At 46.7% G+C, this 25270-nt stretch overlaps 1 protein-coding gene across 1 annotated transcript in view; it reads left to right on the top strand.

The window, feature by feature from the left end:
* LOC141201610 (uncharacterized) overlaps positions 1-25270 on the top strand; it is a 108841-nt gene that overhangs the window by 33895 nt on the left and 49676 nt on the right. The gene's annotated exons all lie outside the window — the stretch shown is intronic.

Genomic DNA, 25270 nt, shown 5'->3' with positions numbered 1-25270 from the left:
ATGTTTCAAAAGCCCTGATAGCACTCTGTGACCACACCTTGAGATTTGCCCCCTTACATGTAAGGTCAGTAAGAGGTTACACAATCTGAGAAAACCCCTTGATAAATTTCTTATAATAGTTGGCGAATCCCACAAAATGCTCCAAAGGCTTGAGATCACAAAGCTGAACCCAGTCAATTATGGCCTGTACCTTTCAAAAACACATTTCTCTAATTTAGCACACAAAGAGTTCTCACTTAATCTTTGTAACACAACACGGACATGTGCATTTAATAACCCAAATGGCATGACAAGTAGTGTTGAGCTAACTTGTTTGGCATTTAAAATTTGTGTTCGTGTGCAGGGTCCCGACTTGTTCGCGCCAAAAAATTGGCTCCGAAATGCTGAACAAATTCGCTCAACACTAATGACAAGGTTTTCAAAGAGACCCTCAGACCTTAAAAACGCTGTTTTCCACTAATCACCCTCCCGGATGCGTATCAAATTGTAAGCCCCTCTAAGATCAAGTTTAGAGAACACCATGGCCCCCAGAAGCTGATTATATAGGTTGTGGATGAGTGGAAGTGGGTACGTGTTTTTAACCATGATTTTGTTGAGTTCTCGGAAATCAAGGCAAGGACGGAGACCCCCATCTTTCTTTTATACATAGAAAAAAGCGGCAGCTACCGGAGAGGAGGAAGGACAGATATGACCCTTCCGTAAACTTTTGTTAGCATACTCTTGCCCATTCAGACCCAGACAAATTGTAAAGGAGAGCTTTAGGCAATTTGGCACAAGGAATAAGATCAATAGCACAATCATAAGGATGATGGGGAGGTAGTATCTCCGTCTCTTTCTCCAAGAACATATCTCCAAAGTCCTTCAGGTACCCCGGCAGACCCTTCAGACTAGATGAGCATATTTGTACAGTTTTTAGCGATTTCTTGCAACAATTAGGGCCACATTTAACAATCTCCCTCTGACACCAATCAATAACAGGATTGTGAATCTGCAACCATGGAAGCCCTAGTACCAACCCAACAGGTAAATTATCCAACACAAAACATGAGAAGGATTCAAAGTGGAGTGCTCCCACTTGAAGCGTGAAATCCACTGTTACCTTCTTGATCAAATTCCTAGATAATGGTGTCTTGTCAAGGGCGAAGATTTGCATGGGTCTTCCTAAACTAACTGTCCCTAACCCTAACTTCCGAACCAGTCCCGAATCAATAAAGTTAGCAGCAGACCCACAGTCAATGAAAGCCAATGTTGATAACACCTGGTTCTCAAAGCATAACACTGTATTTATCAGTACTTTAGAAGAAAAAGGTACCTGGGAGTCTGGGTGACCTCCTTGGCCATCACCCACACTCAGACGTTCTCCTGATGGTTTGCTAGCCTGAGGGCGAGTAGGGCAATTCTTGAGAAAATGTCCAGAGAGACCACAGTACAGGCAGTCTGAGATCTTGTCTACGTCTACAACACGAAGATTGGCAACTTTAATCTCCAATGGCTCCACCTCCGGTAAATGGACCTGCTCCGGGGATATATAATGGGCAGCTTGGTGTTCCTCATGTCTCTCATGGATTCTACAGTCCATTCGTATGGCCTGGGTCATGGCCTCCGCCAGGGAACAAGGAGCTTCATGGAGGACCAGGGCGTTCTTAAGGGTTTTGGAAAGGCCTTTGTGGAACTGGCACCTGAGACCTGCATTGTTCCACAGAACTGCAGTGGACCACTGCTAGAACTCAGTACAGTAGTCCTCAGCTGTGCGACGCCTTGATCTTACCTCAGGGACCTGGATCCTCTTGGGTTCGTCATATGTCAGTCCTAAACTGTCAAAGAAGGTGTCAACAGAAAACCGTTCTGGGGCTTGTGGGGACAAGGAAAATGCCCAGGTCTGAGGGCACCTTTGCAGAAGGGACAGGATTTTTCCCACCTGCTGGAACTCTTCCCAACGATCAGGGGCGCAGGGTAAAAAATAACCTACAGCTCTCCCTGAAGACCCTAAACTGGTCTTTCTCTCCAGAAAATTTATCAGCGAGGTCTAATACAGATTCCGGAGAGACCAACTGTACATCAGAGGGTACTAACGTCACAGCCACTGCCGACAGCTTCAGCACGCCCCTGTACAAGCGGAGCAAAACCGCAGGTGCGGTGAACAAGCAGAGCAGAGCAAAACGGCAGGTGCGGTGAACAAGCAGAGTGGAGCACAACCGCAGGTGCGGTGTACAAGCGGAGCAAAACCGCAGGTGCGGTGAACAAGCAGAGCGGAGCAGTACCGCAGGAGCGGTGAAAAAGCAGAGTGGAGCAAAACCGCAGGTGCGGTGAACAAGCAGAGCGGAGCACAACCGCAGGTGCAGTGAACAAGCACAGCGGAGCACAACCACAGGTGCGGTGAACAAGCAGAGTGGATCACAACCGCAGGTGCGGTGAACAAGCAGAGCGGAGCAAAACCGCAGGTGCGGTGAACAAGCAGAGCGGAGCAAAACAGCAGGTGTGGTGAACAAGCAGAGCTGAGCAAAACCGCAGGTGTGGTGAACAAGCAATGCGGCGCAAAACCGCAGGTGCGGTGAACAAGCAGAGCGGAGCAAAACCGCAGGTGCGGTGAACAAGCAGAGCTGAGCAAAACCGCAGGTGCGGTGAACAAGCAGAGCGGAGCAAAACCGTAGGTGCGGTGAACAAGCAGAGCGGAGCAAAACCGCAGGTGCGGTGAACAAGCAGAGCAGAGCAAAACCGCAGGCCCGGTGAACAAGCAGAGCGGAGCAAAACCGCAGGCGCGGTGAACAAGCAGAGCGAAGCAAAACCGCAGGCACGGTGAACAAGGAGAGCAGAACAGAACCGCAGGTGCGGTAAACAAGCGGAGCAGAGCGGAACCACCGGAGCGGTGAACAAGCAGAACAGAGCAGAAGGTGAAGGCAGACAGGACAGGGCTCTGTTCACATGGAACAGACTGGAAAATACAGGAAGATGGTTAGAACACAGGAGGTAGATATGGAGGCAGGGAAAGGGGACAAGCAGAACCAGATACACACAAGGTACTTACAATGAAGTAGCGAGTGGACACAACACTCACAAACAGAAGTACAGAAGTTGGAGTTAGGTGCAGGTTCAGACACTGCAGGCAAAGGGAAGGTACGGACATAGATATAAGTAACGGGCTAGGACACTGTTCAGACAGGAACTGAACCGGTAACAAGGTACAGGAACAAGCCTGGGAACTCAGCCCCCAGGGTGGCGGAAACAGATTAGAAGTCAGAGATACAGGTAGCGGCCCTGCGTACTCAGCCCCCAGGGTGGCGGAAACAGACTAGAAGTCACAGGTACAGGAAAAGGCCCTGGGTACTCAGCCCCCAGGGTGGCAGACAGACTAGAGTCAGGACAGGACCTGGCACCTCAGTTGCAAAAGACAAACTGAGTGAAAGTGTTGCTCAGGCACCTCCTACTGGGTGGAGGGGGTTTAAGTATCCAGTGACTCACAGCAATAGGCTGGGGATGCATTAGGACTGTGCACACAGTAGCTATAAGAAACAAGCAGAAAGCCGCGCCGACGCCCTAAGCAATCAGACAAGAGACATGGACACAGCAGGTAATGGAGCAAAGAGTGCAGCATGGACTGACAGGTAAGATTGCGGTCTTGCATGGTGGGAGGTGGTGCACCATGCAAGTGACGCGCCCCCTGGGCCATATTCTTTAGGGGGAATATCCGGAGCCGGATCAGATGGGAGTTGTAGTCTTCCGAGTGGCTGTGACCCGGTCCGTGCCCAGGGTGTCAAACTCAGTTGTATGTGGCAGTCCTACAGATGTTATTAAGTTCTTAATGTCGACTACGCCACCCGTTGTATTGCGGTCACTATGGCTGCCGCTGCAGCAGGGTCCGCTGAGGCTGATGGTGTTGGTGCAGCTTTTGGTGGTATAACCCCCAACGGGTGGGGTATAGCCTCAGGGGGTCAGGTGCAGAGGATGGGGGTTGTGGTGGTGCAGCATAGGTGTTAAATGAAGACAGAGTCGGGTTATGCAGTTAAGGGTATTTACTCACTGCTGATGTTCCGGTCACTCCAGCTTCAAGTGACCTCCCGAGCCGTGCTGCATCCACCAGGTCCTGGATCCAGCCAACCCCCAAGCGAGTCCGGAGCGTGACCCTGAGCTCTCCTTCTGTCCTTTCTCTGGCCGTCCCCACTAGTGATCCACCCAGGTCCAGCTCCCTCGGGCCTTCTGTTGGGAGACCCTTGGCCTTGGGTTCCCTGACCCTCCACGTGGTATGCCTTCGTGGTGGATGTGGTGGGTGGCCGTGGCAGACGCTGCCCACGGCCTCCGGTCTCTGGCTGGGGTGTGTTTTTGCCCCCACCAGCTTGGGTTCCGGTACCCTGATGCCGACTCTTCACCCGTGGATTGGATTTGGGGTCTCAGAGTCCTCTCTTCTGTTTCCCCCTCTGGGTCTCTCTTTCTTCTCCTCTCTCACTCTGGCTCAGGCTTCTCTGCTCTGCTCTTCTGCTCTCCAACAGACTCTTCGCAAAAGGCTGACTCACTCCTCCTCTACAGCAGACTGACCCTGTTCTTTGATGGTGCCCACCTTATATACACCCTCTATGTGTGAGCTCAGGTGACCAGCACCCAATGAGCTCCTATCTTTACCCAGGCTGCTCCCCCTATCTGCCCCTACACTACTTGGGATGTACCACCCCCCTCCCACTCCAGCCAGGAACAGACTCGGTCGTACCTGCACATTTCTAAGTGGGAGTACCGTCGGTCTGCTCCTCGGAAATGGGATGTGTGTAGTGCATGCAGCCTACCGAGCTCAGTTCCACACTCCATCCTTACCCGGGAGTGGAATATCACACCTCTGGGTTGAGGTGCAATACCCCTGTAGCAGCCGAATCCTCAGGGTGCTACATTCCCCCCTGGTAAATCACAGCACGTCCTCGGGCTGTAAGACATAACACCAAAACATACAAATTTTTGCATAAACATATAAAACAAAATAACCTATGGTTTAAAATTCGCGCTAATGGTAGTAGAAGAAGGATACGGGAGAAGGAATGGCTAAAAAGTATTTTTATTGATACAGTTATTTAAAAACAAAAAGAGGGTTAAAATAGACGATATGAGAGGTAGATAAAAAATTAATAAATAAATAAATATGGTTCTGAGTTAAAGGATAAAACAGCTTTCCATAAAGTCTTGGGGTAGTCGATGCTGGGGTAGTAAAAAGGTGGACCTAATAAAAGAGGAATCGTATTACAATATGGTAATATGGTGTGGTGTCGTTGTACTAAAATATCGGTTCTAAATAAATATGGTATAAGTGTAAGTTACCTGTTAGGATTAGACTGGGTGTCCTTGTAGTAGCCCTGAGGCCCTTTAGGCGGCGGACTCTAGTGTCAGTAGGAAGCTTCACATATTCTGGATACCTGGGGTGCAAGAGAAGTGCATAAGAACTTGAGAGTAATAGACTAGACGTTATTAGTGGAAGTGGTATTTTACCTGCTGTTGGTGAACAACAAGGACAGAGGCGTGCGGTGTTTGTATTTCTTGGACCGAGGTCTGTAGGGAGCCACCTCTGGTGGTGGACTAGTCCGGGATGGATATGATCCTAAGATCGTAGAAGATATAGGTCGGATACTGCAGGCACTAGGTTCTCAGTAAATACGACAAGATTAGGACTTACCCTAAGGTAGATGTGTTTTATGTGAAGTTGAGTAGTCGTAGTAGTCCTTATTGGAGATGCGACAGGTGGGTCTGGTTATATCCCTGTCTTGGTGAGAGAGGTGCAGCAAGGTGCCACTGGTGGTACTGACGATGTGGCGTCTATGTAGTACCCCTTATCCTGTTTGGGAAATTAATGAAGGGTTAATGTTGGAGGTATAATGGAATTAGTCTGCAATTATGTTGTATACCTTATATCATGTATTGCAGACATAGGAGGACAGGTGCGTCGAGTATTCCAGTGGTACGGAGGGTGCAGCAGGTAGCTCTGGATGAATTTCTGCAGCAATGGTTCTATGGTAGCAGGCTCTGGTCCTGGATACCAAATAGGTGCGGTAGGGGGTTCTGACTGGGGGATCAGACAGTCAGGCAGTGGTCAGGAGGTGCTGTCACGATGTAGCAGAAGGCTGTGGTAGCAGGATAAATATAGGGCAGACCGTGTGGTCTATGGGTCTGCCTAGGATATAATGCCGAAAGTTAGGGTATCTATTCCTGTCAGTAGTATGATGACAGGCGGTGGGGGCCGAGGCCCGAGGTTACTTACAGTCTGCAGTCCCGCGGTTATCGATAGGCAATGGAGCCCGGGGCGAGAGCGGAGTCCCGGCCGGTGACCGCCGCAGCTCGCGTGCTTCCGGGTAGGTAGAGCGGGAGAGAGAGAGGGGGGGAGAGAGAGGGAGGAGGCGCGCTTTCGTTGAAAGTGCGCGAGAAGGGCAGAGTGACGCGCTGTCACGTGATCAGCAGCGTGCACTCAGTACGGAGGCCTGAGGGGGCCTGATCAGCTGGGTCAGAGACTTTTCCAACGCGTTTCGACAGCTGCGGCTGTCTTCATCAGGGATAGTCTGGCCCAGTGGGAGGTGTACTTTATATACCTGAGAGTGCTGACGTCATAGTCGCTGTCAATCATTAAAAGCAAACAATTCTATTTCACTGTTGAGTCCCCGTGGTCTTAACGTGTTTAATTTAAAAATCCATTCACTTTCTTTTTTTGACATACTTTTTATAAAGTCACCTTGTCTCCAGTGTTTATGAACTATTTCTATGCCCACCACTTGGATTCCTTGGGTGGATCCTTTGTGTTTTTCTAAAAAGTGCTTGGAGAGAGGGTGGCCTGTGAATTTGTTCTTAATATTCCTTAGATGTTCATTGATTCTGGTGCTCATGGCTCTCTTGGTTCTACCTATGTACATTTTATCGCATGGGCATACTAGTCCATAAATGACTCCCGTGGTGGTACATGTGATGAAATCTGTGATGGGGTATGACTCCTTGTAGTGACTAACTGTTTGTTGTTTAGATGGTTTCAAGGTTTTACATATTTTACATTTTTTACAAGGAAAAAAACCTGTTATTTTTTGTTTAAATGGGGTAACTGTTTGTTTATTGGCAATATTGTGTTTTATGGTGGGAGCTATGATTGACCCCAGGTTCCGTGCTTTTCTGAATATGAATCTTGGTCTGTTAGGCATCTGGTCACCAATTATTTTATCGTCTTTAAGTGTATACCAATGTTTTTGTACGATTCTCCTAAAGATATGGGTGTTAGCGGAGTAGGGAGTGATAATGGGAATGATCATATTGTGATTGGTTGGTCCTGGTTTCTCAGTGTTTTTCTCGGTTAGGAGATTTTGTCTAGGTATTACGGCTATTTTTTCCTTTGTATTTTTTAGGAAATCTGCATTGTATCCTTTTTCCAGGAATTTATTAGTGAGTAATTTTGCTTCATTATTAAAATCTTGATATTCAGAGCAATTTCTGTGGAGGCGCAGATATTGGCTGCGGGGGACATTAAGCAGCCAATTAGGAAGATGACAGCTATCTAGTGGAATATAGCTATTAGCATCAGTGGGTTTATGGTGTGTACGAGTCCGTATAGAGTTATTTTCCACAAAGATATTGAGGTCTAGGAAATTGATAGTAGTGGTGCTAGTGGTTGAAGTGAATTTCAAAAAGAATTCATTATTGTTGAGTTCTTGTATGAATAGATCAAGAGATGCTTGGTCTCCTGACCAGATAAACAATATATCATCTATAAATCTCCGCCATAGGACCAGGTTCGCATGGGGGAGACCTCCCGGGTGGATGGCTAGGGATTCCCACCAGCCAACATAGAGGTTGGCATAGCTGGGTGCGAACCTGGTTCCCATGGCGGTGCCCCACTGCTGGGAGTAGTAGTCCCCCTGATAGAGAAAGTAATTGTGTGTTAGGATGAAAAGCATACAGTCTATAATGAATTGGCTTTGTTCTGGGGGCATCTTTTGGTTGAGAAAGTGGGAAGAGGCTTCACATCCTTTGGTATGTTGGATGTTCGTATATAATGACGTTATATCCAATGTTCCTAAAATGTAGTGGCTTTCCCATGGAGTATTATTCAGTATACGAATAGCATGTGTGCTGTCTTTTAGATGTGATGGAAGGGTTGGGACTAAGTCCTGTAGGTGATGGTCCACCAGTCTGGAGAGGTTGGATGTCAGGCACTGGATGCCAGAGATGATAGGCCTTCCTGGTGGGTTTATATTATCCTTGTGAATTTTTGGTAGATGATAAAAGGCAGCTAGTCTTGGATGTTGGATGTTCACATATTCAAATTCATTTTTATTTAGGTAACCTTCCCGAAGTCCTTTTATAGTTAGATCTCGTAGTTCTTTTTGGTACTTGCTAGTTGGGTCGGAGGGGAGTATTTGATAGGTTCTATGGTCTCCTAGGAGTCTTAGTGATTCCTTGTGGTAATAGTCTTGGTCAAGAATGACTATGCCCCCACCTTTATCGGCTGGTCTGATTACTATCTCATAGTTTTTTTGTAGTTGTTTCATAGCACGGATCTCTGGTTTAGTAAGGTTATTCTTAAATTTTTGGCATTTTTTGTTGTTAATTTTGCGAATGTCATCTGTGACATTTTTTTCAAAGGTCTTGATTGCCTCTGAATATTCTTGAAGAGGGTGGAAGTTGGATTTATTTTTTAGGGAGGTGTGTTGGAATTTGGGTGGTTCCCCATGCTCTGATGTTTCAGGAATATCTTTCTTTTTGGTGTAATATTTTTTAATAGCTAGCTGTCGTAAAAACTTTTTAATGCCTATATATGCTTGGAATTTATCAAATTGTGTAGATGGAGCATATTTTAGGCCTTTTTTTAGTAATGCATTTTCGTTATTAGTTAATTTGTGTTTGCTTAGATTGAAAATGGATGTTTGGTTATTTATTTCCTTTGGTTTGTTCTTTTTCTTTTGGGCGAGTTTCCCTCCCCTCGTGCCTCTTTTGCATTTTTTCTTGTGGCCATCCGAAAAAAATCAACATTGCTGGTATGTTTTCGTATTAGTGGACGTGAGGTGGCGATGGCGGTGACGTTAGAAACTGAGGTTGCAGACACTTGGGGAGGGGTTGCTTCTATGTGGGTAGGTTGTCCATGGGCTAGGGGTGGGAAAGTAGTTTGGTGTGGAGTTTCATCAATAGTGGTAAGCAGAGGCGAGAACCTATTGTGTGTGCTAATTGGGGTAATGATATCCTGTGAGGTAGGGTTAGTCTGGCTTGAACCTGGTTCGTTAAGAATAGGGGGGGATTCTATGTCCGAAGTGGGGTGGATAGAGATTCTGTCAATGGAATTGAGGGAGTTGTTCGGGCTTCCGACTACCTCATCCAGGGTTTCAAAAAAGTTTAGTGGTTCCCTATCAGGGTGTTGGGTAGGGAGGGGGACTGCGTCTCTGCCAAATTTGGCTCTTTTCTTTTCGACTATGTCATGTTCCTTCTGATTGATTCTGCTTTTAATGCTGTTGGTTAGACTTAGGATTTCAGGGTGGTTCTGGTGTGGTTTTATTTCATTGAATAGTAGGTTAATTTTATTTTTATTTTCCATCAGCTGTCTTTTCCTTTTATTGATTATGAACCGAACAGCTTGTGTAGAGAAATTATGGAACATGGAGTTCCATTCCTCCAGGGTGGTTGGATCTCCTATGTCTCCCGATAGAGCTTTGGTCACTACTAGGCCAGAGGGTATAATATTGAAGGCCAGGTAGTGTTCGAGGGTGGCGACTTCCCATAGATCCCTCATTTCTTTTAGTAATAATTGTTCTAAAGTTCTGAGTGAATCTTTTATTGATTTTATGGTTTCTGGATTGGTATTTATAGTTTTTTTCTGGGTATGATGGAAGAAAAGTTGGATGTTTTCTATTCTTTCCCTCCTGTCATACCAGAGGTCTCCCATTGTCTTGAGTTCTAGGTTTGAGCCTAGCAGCCTGTTCGGTGGTTTCGGGGGGAAGTAAAGAGGGTTAGTAATAGAGGCGCTAATAGGCTACTTACTATCAGAGGCAGCGAATTTTTAGGACAGGAAACCACTAAATGTCCATAGTAGATGTACTAAATAAAATAAAATAACCTATGGTTTAAAATTCGCGCTAATGGTAGTAGAAGAAGGATACGGGAGAAGGAATGGCTAAAAAGTATTTTTATTGATACAGTTATTTAAAAACAAAAAGAGGGTTAAAATAGACGATATGAGAGGTAGATAAAAAATTAATAAATAAATAAATATGGTTCTGAGTTAAAGGATAAAACAGCTTTCCATAAAGTCTTGGGGTAGTCGATGCTGGGGTAGTAAAAAGGTGGACCTAATAAAAGAGGAATCGTATTACAATATGGTAATATGGTGTGGTGTCGTTGTACTAAAATATCGGTTCTAAATAAATATGGTATAAGTGTAAGTTACCTGTTAGGATTAGACTGGGTGTCCTTGTAGTAGCCCTGAGGCCCTTTAGGCGGCGGACTCTAGTGTCAGTAGGAAGCTTCACATATTCTGGATACCTGGGGTGCAAGAGAAGTGCATAAGAACTTGAGAGTAATAGACTAGACGTTATTAGTGGAAGTGGTATTTTACCTGCTGTTGGTGAACAACAAGGACAGAGGCGTGCGGTGTTTGTATTTCTTGGACCGAGGTCTGTAGGGAGCCACCTCTGGTGGTGGACTAGTCCGGGATGGATATGATCCTAAGATCGTAGAAGATATAGGTCGGATACTGCAGGCACTAGGTTCTCAGTAAATACGACAAGATTAGGACTTACCCTAAGGTAGATGTGTTTTATGTGAAGTTGAGTAGTCGTAGTAGTCCTTATTGGAGATGCGACAGGTGGGTCTGGTTATATCCCTGTCTTGGTGAGAGAGGTGCAGCAAGGTGCCACTGGTGGTACTGACGATGTGGCGTCTATGTAGTACCCCTTATCCTGTTTGGGAAATTAATGAAGGGTTAATGTTGGAGGTATAATGGAATTAGTCTGCAATTATGTTGTATACCTTATATCATGTATTGCAGACATAGGAGGACAGGTGCGTCGAGTATTCCAGTGGTACGGAGGGTGCAGCAGGTAGCTATGGATGAATTTCTGCAGCAATGGTTCTATGGTAGCAGGCTCTGGTCCTGGATACCAAATAGGTGCGGTAGGGGGTTCTGACTGGGGGATCAGACAGTCAGGCAGTGGTCAGGAGGTGCTGTCACGATGTAGCAGAAGGCTGTGGTAGCAGGATAAATATAGGGCAGACCGTGTGGTCTATGGGTCTGCCTAGGATATAATGCCGAAAGTTAGGGTATCTATTCCTGTCAGTAGTATGATGACAGGCGGTGGGGGCCGAGGCCCGAGGTTACTTACAGTCTGCAGTCCCGCGGTTATCGATAGGCAATGGAGCCCGGGGCGAGAGCGGAGTCCCGGCCGGTGACCGCCGCAGCTCGCGTGCTTCCGGGTAGGTAGAGCGGGAGAGAGAGAGGGGGGGAGAGAGAGGGAGGAGGCGCGCTTTCGTTGAAAGTGCGCGAGAAGGGCAGAGTGACGCGCTGTCACGTGATCAGCAGCGTGCACTCAGTACGGAGGCCTGAGGGGGCCTGATCAGCTGGGTCAGAGACTTTTCCAACGCGTTTCGACAGCTGCGGCTGTCTTCATCAGGGATAGTCTGGCCCAGTGGGAGGTGTACTTTATATACCTGAGAGTGCTGACGTCATAGTCGCTGTCAATCATTAAAAGCAAACAATTCTATTTCACTGTTGAGTCCCCGTGGTCTTAACGTGTTTAATTTAAAAATCCATTCACTTTCTTTTTTTGACATACTTTTTATAAAGTCACCTTGTCTCCAGTGTTTATGAACTATTTCTATGCCCACCACTTGGATTCCTTGGGTGGATCCTTTGTGTTTTTCTAAAAAGTGCTTGGAGAGAGGGTGGCCTGTGAATTTGTTCTTAATATTCCTTAGATGTTCATTGATTCTGGTGCTCATGGCTCTCTTGGTTCTACCTATGTACATTTTATCGCATGGGCATACTAGTCCATAAATGACTCCCGTGGTGGTACATGTGATGAAATCTGTGATGGGGTATGACTCCTTGTAGTGACTAACTGTTTGTTGTTTAGATGGTTTCAAGGTTTTACATATTTTACATTTTTTACAAGGAAAAAAAACTGTTATTTTTTGTTTAAATGGGGTAACTGTTTGTTTATTGGCAATATTGTGTTTTATGGTGGGAGCTATGATTGACCCCAGGTTCCGTGCTTTTCTGAATATGAATCTTGGTCTGTTAGGCATCTGGTCACCAATTATTTTATCGTCTTTAAGTGTATACCAATGTTTTTGTACGATTCTCCTAAAGATATGGGTGTTAGCGGAGTAGGGAGTGATAATGGGAATGATCATATTGTGATTGGTTGGTCCTGGTTTCTCAGTGTTTTTCTCGGTTAGGAGATTTTGTCTAGGTATTACGGCTATTTTTTCCTTTGTATTTTTTAGGAAATCTGCATTGTATCCTTTTTCCAGGAATTTATTAGTGAGTAATTTTGCTTCATTATTAAAATCTTGATATTCAGAGCAATTTCTGTGGAGGCGCAGATATTGGCTGCGGGGGACATTAAGCAGCCAATTAGGAAGATGACAGCTATCTAGTGGAATATAGCTATTAGCATCAGTGGGTTTATGGTGTGTACGAGTCCGTATAGAGTTATTTTCCACAAAGATATTGAGGTCTAGGAAATTGATAGTAGTGGTGCTAGTGGTTGAAGTGAATTTCAAAAAGAATTCATTATTGTTGAGTTCTTGTATGAATAGATCAAGAGATGCTTGGTCTCCTGACCAGATAAACAATATATCATCTATAAATCTCCGCCATAGGACCAGGTTCGCATGGGGGAGACCTCCCGGGTGGATGGCTAGGGATTCCCACCAGCCAACATAGAGGTTGGCATAGCTGGGTGCGAACCTGGTTCCCATGGCGGTGCCCCACTGCTGGGAGTAGTAGTCCCCCTGATAGAGAAAGTAATTGTGTGTTAGGATGAAAAGCATACAGTCTATAATGAATTGGCTTTGTTCTGGGGGCATCTTTTGGTTGAGAAAGTGGGAAGAGGCTTCGCATCCTTTGGTATGTTGGATGTTCGTATATAATGACGTTATATCCAATGTTCCTAAAATGTAGTGGCTTTCCCATGGAGTATTATTCAGTATACGAATAGCATGTGTGCTGTCTTTTAGATGTGATGGAAGGGTTGGGACTAAGTCCTGTAGGTGATGGTCCACCAGTCTGGAGAGGTTGGATGTCAGGCACTGGATGCCAGAGATGATAGGCCTTCCTGGTGGGTTTATATTATCCTTGTGAATTTTTGGTAGATGATAAAAGGCAGCTAGTCTTGGATGTTGGATGTTCACATATTCAAATTCATTTTTATTTAGGTAACCTTCCCGAAGTCCTTTTATAGTTAGATCTCGTAGTTCTTTTTGGTACTTGCTAGTTGGGTCGGAGGGGAGTATTTGATAGGTTCTATGGTCTCCTAGGAGTCTTAGTGATTCCTTGTGGTAATAGTCTTGGTCAAGAATGACTATGCCCCCACCTTTATCGGCTGGTCTGATTACTATCTCATAGTTTTTTTGTAGTTGTTTCATAGCACGGATCTCTGGTTTAGTAAGGTTATTCTTAAATTTTTGGCATTTTTTGTTGTTAATTTTGCGAATGTCATCTGTGACATTTTTTTCAAAGGTCTTGATTGCCTCTGAATATTCTTGAAGAGGGTGGAAGTTGGATTTATTTTTTAGGGAGGTGTGTTGGAATTTGGGTGGTTCCCCATGCTCTGATGTTTCAGGAATATCTTTCTTTTTGGTGTAATATTTTTTAATAGCTAGCTGTCGTAAAAACTTTTTAATGCCTATATATGCTTGGAATTTATCAAATTGTGTAGATGGAGCATATTTTAGGCCTTTTTTTAGTAATGCATTTTCGTTATTAGTTAATTTGTGTTTGCTTAGATTGAAAATGGATGTTTGGTTATTTATTTCCTTTGGTTTGTTCTTTTTCTTTTGGGCGAGTTTCCCTCCCCTCGTGCCTCTTTTGCATTTTTTCTTGTGGCCATCCGAAAAAAATCAACATTGCTGGTATGTTTTCGTATTAGTGGACGTGAGGTGGCGATGGCGGTGACGTTAGAAACTGAGGTTGCAGACACTTGGGGAGGGGTTGCTTCTATGTGGGTAGGTTGTCCATGGGCTAGGGGTGGGAAAGTAGTTTGGTGTGGAGTTTCATCAATAGTGGTAAGCAGAGGCGAGAACCTATTGTGTGTGCTAATTGGGGTAATGATATCCTGTGAGGTAGGGTTAGTCTGGCTTGAACCTGGTTCGTTAAGAATAGGGGGGGATTCTATGTCCGAAGTGGGGTGGATAGAGATTCTGTCAATGGAATTGAGGGAGTTGTTCGGGCTTCCGACTACCTCATCCAGGGTTTCAAAAAAGTTTAGTGGTTCCCTATCAGGGTGTTGGGTAGGGAGGGGGACTGCGTCTCTGCCAAATTTGGCTCTTTTCTTTTCGACTATGTCATGTTCCTTCTGATTGATTCTGCTTTTAATGCTGTTGGTTAGACTTAGGATTTCAGGGTGGTTCTGGTGTGGTTTTATTTCATTGAATAGTAGGTTAATTTTATTTTTATTTTCCATCAGCTGTCTTTTCCTTTTATTGATTATGAACCGAACAGCTTGTGTAGAGAAATTATGGAACATGGAGTTCCATTCCTCCAGGGTGGTTGGATCTCCTATGTCTCCCGATAGAGCTTTGGTCACTACTAGGCCAGAGGGTATAATATTGAAGGCCAGGTAGTGTTCGAGGGTGGCGACTTCCCATAGATCCCTCATTTCTTTTAGTAATAATTGTTCTAAAGTTCTGAGTGAATCTTTTATTGATTTTATGGTTTCTGGATTGGTATTTATAGTTTTTTTCTGGGTATGATGGAAGAAAAGTTGGATGTTTTCTATTCTTTCCCTCCTGTCATACCAGAGGTCTCCCATTGTCTTGAGTTCTAGGTTTGAGCCTAGCAGCCTGTTCGGTGGTTTCGGGGGGAAGTAAAGAGGGTTAGTAATAGAGGCGCTAATAGGCTACTTACTATCAGAGGCAGCGAATTTTTAGGACAGGAAACCACTAAATGTCCATAGTAGATGTACTAAATAAAATAAAATAACCTATGGTTTAAAATTCGCGCTAATGGTAGTAGAAGAAGGATACGGGAGAAGGAATGGCTAAAAAGTATTTTTATTGATACAGTTATTTAAAAACAAAAAGAGGGTTAAAATAGACGATATGAGAGGTAGATAAAAAATTAATAAATAAATAAATATGGTTCTGAGTTAAAGGATAAAACAGCTTTCCATAAAGTCTTGGGGTAGTCGATGCTGGGGTAGTAAAAAGGTGGACCTAATAAAAGAGGAATCGTATTACAATATGGTAATATGGTGTGGTGTCGTTGTACTAAAATATCGGTTCTAAATAAATATGGTATAAGTGTAAGTTACCTGTTAGGATTAGACTGGGTGTCCTTGTAGTAGCCCTGAGGCCCTTTAGGCGGCGGACTCTAGTGTCAGTAGGAAGCTTCACATATTCTGGATACCTGGGGTGCAAGAGAAGTGCATAAGAACTTGAGAGTAATAGACTAGACGTTATTAGTGGAAGTGGTATTTTACCTGCTGTTGGTGAACAACAAGGACAGAGGCGTGCGGTGTTTGTATTTCTTGGACCGAGGTCTGTAGGGAGCCACCTCTGGTGGTGGACTAGTCCGGGATGGATATGATCCTAAGATCGTAGAAGATATAGGTCGGATACTGCAGGCACTAGGTTCTCAGTAAATACGACAAGATTAGGACTTACCCTAAGGTAGATGTGTTTTATGTGAAGTTGAGTAGTCGTAGTAGTCCTTATTGGAGATGCGACAGGTGGGTCTGGTTATATCCCTGTCTTGGTGAGAGAGGTGCAGCAAGGTGCCACTGGTGGTACTGACGATGTGGCGTCTATGTAGTACCCCTTATCCTGTTTGGGAAATTAATGAAGGGTTAATGTTGGAGGTATAATGGAATTAGTCTGCAATTATGTTGTATACCTTATATCATGTATTGCAGACATAGGAGGACAGGTGCGTCGAGTATTCCAGTGGTACGGAGGGTGCAGCAGGTAGCTATGGATGAATTTCTGCAGCAATGGTTCTATGGTAGCAGGCTCTGGTCCTGGATACCAAATAGGTGCGGTAGGGGGTTCTGACTGGGGGATCAGACAGTCAGGCAGTGGTCAGGAGGTGCTGTCACGATGTAGCAGAAGGCTGTGGTAGCAGGATAAATATAGGGCAGACCGTGTGGTCTATGGGTCTGCCTAGGATATAATGCCGAAAGTTAGGGTATCTATTCCTGTCAGTAGTATGATGACAGGCGGTGGGGGCCGAGGCCCGAGGTTACTTACAGTCTGCAGTCCCGCGGTTATCGATAGGCAATGGAGCCCGGGGCGAGAGCGGAGTCCCGGCCGGTGACCGCCGCAGCTCGCGTGCTTCCGGGTAGGTAGAGCGGGAGAGAGAGAGGGGGGGAGAGAGAGGGAGGAGGCGCGCTTTCGTTGAAAGTGCGCGAGAAGGGCAGAGTGACGCGCTGTCACGTGATCAGCAGCGTGCACTCAGTACGGAGGCCTGAGGGGGCCTGATCAGCTGGGTCAGAGACTTTTCCAACGCGTTTCGACAGCTGCGGCTGTCTTCATCAGGGATAGTCTGGCCCAGTGGGAGGTGTACTTTATATACCTGAGAGTGCTGACGTCATAGTCGCTGTCAATCATTAAAAGCAAACAATTCTATTTCACTGTTGAGTCCCCGTGGTCTTAACGTGTTTAATTTAAAAATCCATTCACTTTCTTTTTTTGACATACTTTTTATAAAGTCACCTTGTCTCCAGTGTTTATGAACTATTTCTATGCCCACCACTTGGATTCCTTGGGTGGATCCTTTGTGTTTTTCTATATATTGTTTATCTGGTCAGGAGACCAAGCATCTCTTGATCTATTCATACAAGAACTCAACAATAATGAATTCTTTTTGAAATTCACTTCAACCACTAGCACCACTACTATCAATTTCCTAGACCTCAATATCTTTGTGGAAAATAACTCTATACGGACTCGTACACACCATAAACCCACTGATGCTAATAGCTATATTCCACTAGATAGCTGTCATCTTCCTAATTGGCTGCTTAATGTCCCCCGCAGCCAATATCTGCGCCTCCACAGAAATTGCTCTGAATATCAAGATTTTAATAATGAAGCAAAATTACTCACTAATAAATTCCTGGAAAAAGGATACAATGCAGATTTCCTAAAAAATACAAAGGAAAAAATAGCCGTAATACCTAGACAAAATCTCCTAACCGAGAAAAACACTGAGAAACCAGGACCAACCAATCACAATATGATCATTCCCATTATCACTCCCTACTCCGCTAACACCCATATCTTTAGGAGAATCGTACAAAAACATTGGTATACACTTAAAGACGATAAAATAATTGGTGACCAGATGCCTAACAGACCAAGATTCATATTCAGAAAAGCACGGAACCTGGGGTCAATCATAGCTCCCACCATAAAACACAATATTGCCAATAAACAAACAGTTACCCCATTTAAACAAAAAATAACAGTTTTTTTTCCTTGTAAAAAATGTAAAATATGTAAAACCTTGAAACCATCTAAACAACAAACAGTTAGTCACTACAAGGAGTCATACCCCATCACAGATTTCATCACATGTACCACCACGGGAGTCATTTATGGACTAGTATGCCCATGCGATAAAATGTACATAGGTAGAACCAAGAGAGCCATGAGCACCAGAATCAATGAACATCTAAGGAATATTAAGAACAAATTCACAGGCCACCCTCTCTCCAAGCACTTTTTAGAAAAACACAAAGGATCCACCCAAGGAATCCAAGTGGTGGGCATAGAAATAGTTCATAAACACTGGAGACAAGGTGACTTTATAAAAAGTATGTCAAAAAAAGAAAGTGAATGGATTTTTAAATTAAACACGTTAAGACCACGGGGACTCAACAGTGAAATAGAATTGTTTGCTTTTAATGATTGACAGCGACTATGACGTCAGCACTCTCAGGTATATAAAGTACACCTCCCACTGGGCCAGACTATCCCTGATGAAGACAGCCGCAGCTGTCGAAACGCGTTGGAAAAGTCTCTGACCCAGCTGATCAGGCCCCCTCAGGCCTCCGTACTGAGTGCACGCTGCTGATCACGTGACAGCGCGTCACTCTGCCCTTCTCGCGCACTTTCAACGAAAGCGCGCCTCCTCCCTCTCTCTCCCCCCCTCTCTCTCTCCCGCTCTACCTACCCGGAAGCACGCGAGCTGCGGCGGTCACCGGCCGGGACTCCGCTCTCGCCCCGGGCTCCATTGCCTATCGATAACCGCGGGACTGCAGACTGTAAGTAACCTCGGGCCTCGGCCCCCACCGCCTGTCATCATACTACTGACAGGAATAGATACCCTAACTTTCGGCATTATATCCTAGGCAGACCCATAGACCACACGGTCTGCCCTATATTTATCCTGCTACCACAGCCTTCTGCTACATCGTGACAGCACCTCCTGACCACTGCCTGACTGTCTGATCCCCCAGTCAGAACCCCCTACCGCACCTATTTGGTATCCAGGACCAGAGCCTGCTACCATAGAACCATTGCTGCAGAAATTCATCCAGAGCTACCTGCTGCACCCTCCGTACCACTGGAATACTCGACGCACCTGTCCTCCTATGTCTGCAATACATGATATAAGGTATACAACATAATTGCAGACTAATTCCATTATACCTCCAACATTAACCCTTCATTAATTTCCCAAACAGGATAAGGGGTACTACATAGACGCCACATCGTCAGTACCACCAGTGGCACCTTGCTGCACCTCTCTCACCAAGACAGGGATATAACCAGACCCACCTGTCGCATCTCCAATAAGGACTACTACGACTACTCAACTTCACATAAAACACATCTACCTTAGGGTAAGTCCTAATCTTGTCGTATTTACTGAGAACCTAGTGCCTGCAGTATCCGACCTATATCTTCTACGATCTTAGGATCATATCCATCCCGGACTAGTCCACCACCAGAGGTGGCTCCCTACAGACCTCGGTCCAAGAAATACAAACACCGCACGCCTCTGTCCTTGTTGTTCACCAACAGCAGGTAAAATACCACTTCCACTAATAACGTCTAGTCTATTACTCTCAAGTTCTTATGCACTTCTCTTGCACCCCAGGTATCCAGAATATGTGAAGCTTCCTACTGACACTAGAGTCCGCCGCCTAAAGGGCCTCAGGGCTACTACAAGGACACCCAGTCTAATCCTAACAGGTAACTTACACTTATACCATATTTATTTAGAACCGATATTTTAGTACAACGACACCACACCATATTACCATATTGTAATACGATTCCTCTTTTATTAGGTCCACCTTTTTACTACCCCAGCATCGACTACCCCAAGACTTTATGGAAAGCTGTTTTATCCTTTAACTCAGAACCATATTTATTTATTTATTAATTTTTTATCTACCTCTCATATCGTCTATTTTAACCCTCTTTTTGTTTTTAAATAACTGTATCAATAAAAATACTTTTTAGCCATTCCTTCTCCCGTATCCTTCTTCTACTACCATTAGCGCGAATTTTAAACCATAGGTTATTTTATTTTATTTAGTACATCTACTATGGACATTTAGTGGTTTCCTGTCCTAAAAATTCGCTGCCTCTGATAGTAAGTAGCCTATTAGCGCCTCTATTACTAACCCTCTAAACATATAAAACATATAAAACATATAAAACATTATATATATATATTTCAATATAAAACATTCTCGTCGCCTCTGGCTCCTCCTCCGGTCACTGTGCAACATGTGACCGGGTAAAGTGCGACAGTCTTTCTGGAAAACTGGTTTTCCTGGAAAACCGGTAGGGGGCGCTTTAGGACGCGCAACTATATACAAGGAATATGGCCGCTCTCAGTCCTCGGCCAGGTATTAGGGAGGAATGACCGCTCTCAGTCCTCGGTCAGTGGGAATTAAGGGAAATACGGGTAAACAGTTCACACATGCTGGTCCCAACGGGGACTATATTAGCAACAGCAACAGTTTCAGTTTCAGTTCACGATTTCAGTTTACTGTGCCCCGACGGGCAACTATATACAGCTTCTGCTTCGCTGTCCTTAGCGACGGCGTCCTCCTGCTCTTGCTTTTTGGTTACCTTTGGCTCTAATTTCAGACCCGTCCGGGTCCTCTTGTTCTTCCTCCTCACACCGCAGCTCTTCCTCCGTCAGGCGATGCACATGGAGGGCGTAGGGACCTTTGGCACACTTGTGCCGGGTGAAGGTGACCTCGTCCCCGATGTAAAGGTCACGACCTCTGTGTCCCTCCGGTAGGTGGGACTCAACGTCTCTCCTGGTCACAAAGACGTCGCCTAGGGTGTGGTGGTCTCGGATGAAGCCCCACCCATGCTGCAGGTTAAACTTTATCACAGTCCCGGTGGTGCGGGGACTATGCGCTGCACGGGGGTCTCTCCTGGCCCGGCTCTTCTGCTCCGCGCTCTTTACTTGAGCTAGCTGTTCCCGGACCCGCCTCTCTCTCCGCTCCCTCTCGAAGTCCTCGAGCTGTTGGCGGCAGCACTCAGCACGCTCCGCTGCAGCTGCCCGAGTCTCTTGAGTGAACCCCATAAGATCTTCTCCGGTGGGGTCCCACTCAAACTGTGCTTCCGCTAGCGGGGGCGAGATCCTCTTTACGGGCTTTGGAGCCGGGATCAGGGGTTCATCCAGGGGTCTCTCTCTCCGGAGTCGGGGATGGTGGAACTCCGGTGGCCATATAAATGGCTGCCCATCCGGGCACGTATGCTGGGCGTACAGGTCCTCTCCCAGATGCGGCACTCTTGGTCTTATGGGCGCGGTGGTGGTGGCGCCCGGGTTGCCCGGGCCTTGCGGCCAGGCCTGGGGTATCTGGAAGGTAAAGGGCACCGTAAGGACGGCGGCGCCCTGGGCTACTTGGCCCTGCGACCAGGCCGGGGGCTCCGCGGAGGTAGGGGGCGCTGTTGGTATTGCGGCGCCCGGGGGTACTAGGCCTTGCGACCAGGCTGGTGGTACTTCCTGCTTGGTCACGCTCGGGGTCGAGGCGTGTGACGTCACAGGGGTCGCGGCTCCCGTTTGAGGCCTAGTCTGCGGCGGTGACGTTGCAGCGACGGGCACGGCAGGATAGACTTCGGGCTCTGCGACGGGGAGCTGGGGCAGGTACGCGGTTTCCTGGTTTGGGGTAGAGACGTCCCCTTTACCTGCCTCCACTCGTTCGGCTCCCTTCTCGGCGCCGTCTCCGGCCTTCAGTCCTCCCGCGCCATCCTCAGAGGCGGCCTGTCTCCTCGTCTCGGGTGGCGTGCTCCGCTCACAGGTCTCGGTCTGCTGGGCCATCTCACGGCTCCACTCCGCCAACGTCTCTCGCTGCACCCGGGCCATCCTCCTTGCGAGGCCCTCCAGAGCGGTCTGTGCACACTCCCGGTCTCGGGGGAGCTGTGCTAGGACCTCCACTAGGCCTAGTGGGGTCGTTGTTTCCAGCAGGCTCCTGACCAACGGGTCGGTGCTGCTCTGCTCTCCTACAGTCGTCTCCAGCAGGCTCCTGGCCAGCGGGCCGGTGCTGCTCTGCTCTCCCTCCTCGGTTTCTAGCAGGCTCCTGGCCAACGGGCCGGTGCTGCTCTGCTTTCTCGCCATCTCCGGGTAAGCTCCTCCGATATTCTTCTCCAGGCTTCTTGCCTCCGGGTGCGCTCGCTCTAGACTACTCCAGGCGGCACCCATCTTTTCTCTCTCCTTTCGTCTCCTCCCCCTTCGAGGGCGGTCCCGGGGCCACTTGGTGATTGTCAGCTCCAGGGGCAGTTCTTTCACGCTGACAGACACCTCTAGCATCACAGTCTCTGTTGGTGGGGGCGGTTTCCACTTTTGGCGCCATTTTCGGTCCTGGCCCACGATGGGAGGTGGCCTCTTGCCACCCTCTGGCACGCCCATAATGGCGTCCGCTCTTCCAAGGCGGGAAACCTTTGGAAATGGCGGGAATCGCTTCCCAGTGGCGGGAAACTCTGCAGATGGCGGGAAAACGCGGTTAATGGCGGACAACCGGCTGGAATCGACTGGTGATGGGGTCCGATGACGGGGACCCTCCGGAACCGGCAGGAGACTTCTTTTTGAGGTAAACTTGCACTTTTCTTCAGGCACGCAGTACCCGGGTGTTGCGGGCACGTAATCCTGCCGACTACGCCAAAGTTGACGCGCCCCCTGGGCCATATTCTTTAGGGGGAATATCCGGAGCCGGATCAGATGGGAGTTGTAGTCTTCCGAGTGGCTGTGACCCGGTCCGTGCCCAGGGTGTCAAACTCAGTTGTATGTGGCAGTCCTACAGATGTTATTAAGTTCTTAATGTCGACTACGCCACCCGTTGTATTGCGGTCACTATGGCCGCCGCTGCAGCAGGGTCCGCTGAGGCTGATGGTGTTGGTGCAGCTTTTGGTGGTATAACCCCCAACGGGTGGGGTATAGCCTCAGGGGGTCAGGTGCAGAGGATGGGGGTTGTGGTGGTGCAGCATAGGTGTTAAATGAAGACAGAGTCGGGTTATGCAGTTAAGGGTATTTACTCACTGCTGATGTTCCGGTCACTCCAGCTTCAAGTGACCTCCCGAGCCGTGCTGCATCCACCAGGTCCTGGATCCAGCCAACCCCCAAGCGAGTCCGGAGCGTGACCCTGAGCTCTCCTTCTGTCCTTTCTCTGGCCGTCCCCACTAGTGATCCACCCAGGTCCAGCTCCCTCGGGCCTTCTGTTGGGAGACCCTTGGCCTTGGGTTCCCTGACCCTCCACGTGGTATGCCTTCGTGGTGGATGTGGTGGGTGGCCGTGGCAGACGCTGCCCACGGCCTCCGGTCTCTGGCTGGGGTGTGTTTTTGCCCCCACCAGCTTGGGTTCCGGTACCCTGATGCCGACTCTTCACCCGTGGATTGGATTTGGGGTCTCAGAGTCCTCTCTTCTGTTTCCCCCTCTGGGTCTCTCTTTCTTCTCCTCTCTCACTCTGGCTCAGGCTTCTCTGCTCTGCTCTTCTGCTCTCCAACAGACTCTTCGCAAAAGGCTGACTCACTCCTCCTCTACAGCAGACTGACCCTGTTCTTTGATGGTGCCCACCTTATATACACCCTCTATGTGTGAGCTCAGGTGACAAGCACCCAATGAGCTCCTATCTTTACCCAGGCTGCTCCCCCTATCTGCCCCTACACTACTTGGGATGTACCACCCCCCTCCCACTCCAGCCAGGAACAGACTCGGTCGTACCTGCACATTTCTAAGTGGGAGTACCGTCGGTCTGCTCCTCGGAAATGGGATGTGTGTAGTGCATGCAGCCTACCGAGCTCAGTTCCACACTCCATCCTTACCCGGGAGTGGAATATCACACCTCTGGGTTGAGGTGCAATACCCCTGTAGCAGCCGAATCCTCAGGGTGCTACACAAGCACGCCACCAGGGATGTTTCAACCAGATTGGACCACCGAGCTGTCAATCAAAGTGCTGACAGCTCCAGCACGCCCCTGTACAAGATTGGACAGCTGAGCTGTCAGTAACTGCATCCCAGACACAGTGAGGAGTGAAACTGTGACAATTATCATTTTCTTCCATACAGTACAGGGTCAAATTGTCTGAGAAGTACTCAGTAATCAATGGACACCCAAGTGTTTGAAAGGGAATGATATAAAAGTATCACAGAGACTCACATGTTGTAAATCAGGAATAAGCATTGGTTTCATATGTGGGCACTTGGTGGTATGCCATCACAACAGTTTTTATGAATTTACAATAAATGTGAGGTTTTAACAATATAGACAATACTGGAGAATTCATCTCTCCTCCTTTCTCTACTGAAATGTCCCTGACCAGGGCGGTTCCATGCGGTGATCTTCAGACAAAGTGCATTGAATAAACAGTGAGCTTACCTTCCTCTCCATTTTCCCATTATATCCATGTTTTCCCTATAGTGACGAATATTTATTTTTGCTAAAACTGTGATATTTTCACTTTAAAACTTTTTTTAAACCTTTTTTATAAACTTTTTTAAACAACTCTCATTAGTGCGATCATACAACATACAAGCCTTTTATTTCTCAGGTGATGCACTGTACTACTGTTGTGCCATGTATTATCACTTGTCAGTGTAATAGTAACGGCCCCATACAGATGAGATACGTTTTGGCTGAACGGTCATTTGGCAGACAGCTATCTCTCCTGACTCCCCCATACTCACAAATATTCCAGCTTTCCTGTGGTCTGTATGACTGACTGCATTTGTAGTCAACCAAAACCCCCAAAATCAGTGCTTTCATGCAACGTTAGTCTAATATTTAAGGGTGGCGTTAAAAAGTAACTTATTGGACTCTGCCTCTGGCCTGGCCTAATAGACTTTCGTACATTGCAGGCCCAGAAACCATTATTAAGCATTTAAGTATTGTAGGAACTAAGCAGCCCCATACTATTGAGCATTTGGGGAAGAAGGGGCATTGGGCCGAACTCTGTCACACCTTAGATGCCATGTTTGCTTTTTGCAGGAGCAAGTGGTTAAGCTGCCAGGGATTTTGTTGCAGCCGCATCTGTGCCATCCTTGCTGTGTACATGTATGTTCTGGTGCCCAAAAGAGTTCATATAAAAACAAAAACCCCAAAAAATGTTTAACGTGTTAAGAAATAATAACATGTGTTTTCTGCTTTTTGCATGTTTTTTCTTTTTACAAGAATTGTTGGTGACAATTTTCTTTTGAAACATTTTAATATCTGCTTTTTTTTCTCTTGTAATATTGGAAAGCCTAAGGCCAGAAATAAACTTCATAATACACTGTACACGTAGACTTTGGTATCAAATAATTGCTGTCCGCGGTGTTTGTGCAATCAAAACAGCTTTTATAAAAGCTTCAAACTTCTGTGTGTGAATCAGACATGAGCTGTAACTTGATAGAAGATTACAGTCTGGGGAAGACGGGAAACATTCATACAGACAGCCGGTGGTGATGTGTTCAATGACGATTTGTGGCTAAATATGTTTTTAGAGCTGTAGTAGAAGATGTTGCCTCATCATGTAGTTATTTCTCATGTCACGTGAAATGAATATCTCCTGCAGTATTGCTGATGCCAATTCCAGTGTCGGAAAATGAGACGAGAATTAGTGGTATGGAAGATAAGTCTATGAGAAACGTATTCAGCTGCAGACTCCAAGG

Source organism: Phyllobates terribilis, unplaced genomic scaffold, assembly GCF_046119375.1.
Source record: "Phyllobates terribilis strain yellow unplaced genomic scaffold, ASM4611937v1 Scaffold_120__1_contigs__length_5212024, whole genome shotgun sequence".
Classification (NCBI taxonomy): Eukaryota; Metazoa; Chordata; class Amphibia; order Anura; family Dendrobatidae; genus Phyllobates; species Phyllobates terribilis.
Note: the sequence above shows the minus strand (reverse complement) of the source record. Positions and strands in the feature narration are given on the sequence as shown.